Below are 3,587 nucleotides of genomic sequence, written 5' to 3'. Positions count from 1 at the left end.
GCACGTATGCTTATTCATGGCTATGCTTATTCAGGCCCGAACCTGTTATCAAAGGTACAACACATCATTTACATGTAGGGGAGAACAGGGTTTATCGAGCCAGTGGGTCAAATCAGCCACCATTTGTGTCACATAAGCAACCATACGCAGAAATAAGCAGGTGATCAGACCAATTCAGGAAGGAACAGGTCATTTCACATAAATTGTGTGGTGAGCTTACATAGCCCAGAGCCAGAAAAGTCAGTAAAATTAATATGTTTGTGTGTGTGTGTGTGTGTGCGCGAGCGCTCACTAGTGTGTACGTATATGCGTTCACTGCACAGATGGGTTGGTTGTCTTTTGTCTTTAGCAAGCTGAACGGCACATCTTACCTCCATTAGGACAATCATGATATTGCAGAATTTCCATCCTGCCAAGAAACCACAGACATAACAGATTCAGGGGCTCAGGCATGTAAGAAGATCTGAGATGAGCAGTCAATCAAGTCAGTTGAATGTCAGAAGGGAGGTCTATTTGATCTGCTGCAAAGGAAAGAGACAGAAGGACATTAGAGAGAGACACTGAGAATTGGGTGTGAGGTTGTCAGGACGGCAGAATGGACTGGTTTTATTTCGTCCTTTATTTTTATGTAGGTTTTTATTCAAGAGACTTAAAGCAGAATTAGGCGATGGTATTTCTTTCTCCTGGGCTCCCCCTACAGTTTAGGAGTGTCATTTGCGCTTTAAACCACCAATAAAGGACACATTTTAGGACAGCTGAAGTGAAAGAAGGATGTGTACTGACACAGTTGAGTAACATTACAGGATTTTACACAAATATGACGTAGTTCTCACATGCATTGTCCTGCCCGAGTTTTACACAGTGTAGTTTCAGGCGTACTGAGCCCGGAGTGGCAATGATAGAGACACTATTCTCCCAATTACAGGTCATATGTATATCACAGTGATTTTGAAGCTGTCAAAATGCTACATATATTCTGTCCTATTATACCCCCACCTCCCTATGCAGAACATACTTCAGCCTGGGAGCTGGGCCAAAGAAGCAACTGTTTTTAGTAGCCATACTTCTGAAGTTTTTATTTCTACAGATGCCCAACAACCCTAAATATGCACATCGTCTATTGTCTGAAATAAAGACATGTTTGTTTTCTTCTAAAAGTATGAATCATGAAACCTGGGTCATTAAAACCTTGTTCTTACCTAAAATGTGTAGCAGTGATAGACAGAGATAGAGAGCTTTACTAACCTGCTTAGTTAATTGGTAATACAACTAATCTGTAAATGAGGGCTGAAAGTAGGGCTGTTAAAATGGCATGTCATGTATCACTTTTGTAATTTTGGGATTGCTGTAAGTTAATACAACACATCCTAATCATATTTAATAAAGAATGCATTCATTTTAAAGCCAGAATAAAACTGCTCTCTGTTTATAATGTAGTAATAACTTCTACTGCTCTGTAAGTACGTCCTTGATCACGTGTGTGTTTAGTGTATTTTCTACAAGGTAATTGTGTATCATTTTTTAAAACATATTAAGTGGGGTGACCGTAACAGCTTCGCTATGCCACCAGAGGGAGGCAGAGAGTGATCTCCAATCAGCAACAACTGCGAGAGCACAACCTGCACCATGTGCCCTGATCAGCAAGCAGGTGGTTCTTCCCAGCCAGTTTTTTGGGGAACTGCGCTTCAGGCCTAGTTCCTGGTGTCTACTTGGGATCCGAGCCAACTCTGCTTGACTCAAATGATGCTCTGCTTGACTCACACTAATGCAACCTCACTGGATAACTGAACAACACTGGTGGAGAACACTAACAGCCGCCTACAGTGTAGCGCTGAGTGACTGCGGGGGAGAAGGAGGGCCATCCTACCCACCCAGAGAGCGAGGCCGGAACTGCAAGTTGCTGTAGCATCATCAGGGATCAAACCGCTAGTGCAAAGTTTGCCTTACATACACTATATGTCCAAATGTTTGTGGACACCTTTTCTAATGAATGCATTGAGCTACATTAAGTTGCACCTATTTCTGACACACATGTGCAAATGCACACACACAGCTTGTTTAGTCCCTGTAGAGAAGAACTGTCAAAAGAATAGGGCTCTCTGGAGCAGATAAACATGAACCTATTGACACCATGCCTCCTAATGCCAGGCGTGGGCAAGAATGGTATAAAGCCCCCCAGCACTGAGCTGTGGAGCAGTGGAGGTACTGTGTTCTCAGGAATGATGGGTGGTGCTCCATCCAGTACTTTTGGATGAGTTGGGGATGAGGTGGAGTGCTTATCAACCAACATCCTGACCTTACTAACACTCTTGTTGCTAAATGCAATCAAGTCATCACATCAATTCTTTAAAGTGTATAGTAGAAATGACACCTGCTCATTCCTTTTATCTTCTCATCCTGTCTTTGTTGGAGTGACTGTCTCTACTGTCCAGGGACAAAGGCTTTCTGCTAGATTTTGGAGCATTGCTGTGAGTATTTGATTGCATTCTGCAGCATTAGAGCGTTAGTGGGGTCAGAATGTTCGATAATGACCACCTCACCTCACCTCATCCCCATCTCCCCATCTTATCCCAAAAGTACTGGCTGGAGCACCATCATTCCAGAGAACACAGTTCCACTGCTCCCCCGCTCAATGCTGTGAAGCACTACACTCCTCTAGCCAATAAGTTTTATTTCATGTTTAATTTGCTCCAGAGAGTCCTATTGTATTGGCAGTACATCTCTACAGGGACTAGCCAACCTGTGCATGCAGCAACGGATGCAACTTAGAAGAGGTGTCCAAAAACATTTGGCCATATAGTGTATCTGTAAACTCTGCAGGGCAGTAACTCTCCAGGAGCTTAAGCTTGCTGTCAAGTAGAAGAATGCATTGCTGCCATTAGGTGTCTCCACTAGTCAAAAATCGGAGCATCACTGAACGGTGACTCATGGGATAAGCATTAATATTATAGGAGCATTATATTATTAAGACTTGTAGAACTTTAGTTCTGCAGTTTTACGCTTCAGAACTGGGCCGCAACGGATGCATTTAGGAAAAAAATAATAATGCAAGGATTCCACCTTCATCCACTCAGAGAAAGGAAAAGGCTTTTGGAATTCCCTTGGGTTTGCACAAGTGAGGAGTTTCATATGCAGCCAAGCATTAAAACATTAGTCAGTGCCGTATATGACGAACTGTAAGAGGCACGTGCACTTACGAACAGCTGTTATTCTTGGAATTCTTTTGGAAATCCTGGAATTTATGTTTTTTTCACTTCATCACTTCCAATTGCTCTCCCGGGAATAGCTGGAGAGAATGCCTGATTTACAGCTCCTATTGCTGACACCATTACAGTGTAGAACCAGAGAGGACGATCACGTCGGGTTTAGTGTGTAAGCATGAACAAATGTGTTACTGATCAAGCGAGACTTGGAGCTGTTAATGGTTGGCCATCTCACACCACGACATTGTACTCCAAGGACACGATGACTGGGTTCCTCTCGCACACTCATAGTTTCCATAAACTCTTGCTGTCGATCAGAGACTAAAAATGCCTCTAATCTAAATATAATCAACACACAAATTTAGACCGGGGCCCTTGGGGAGC

This window comes from Salminus brasiliensis, chromosome 13, assembly GCF_030463535.1.
Source record: "Salminus brasiliensis chromosome 13, fSalBra1.hap2, whole genome shotgun sequence".
NCBI classification, from domain to species: Eukaryota; Metazoa; Chordata; class Actinopteri; order Characiformes; family Bryconidae; genus Salminus; species Salminus brasiliensis.
The sequence above is the reverse complement of the archived record's forward strand: the minus strand, read 5'-3'. Positions refer to the sequence as shown.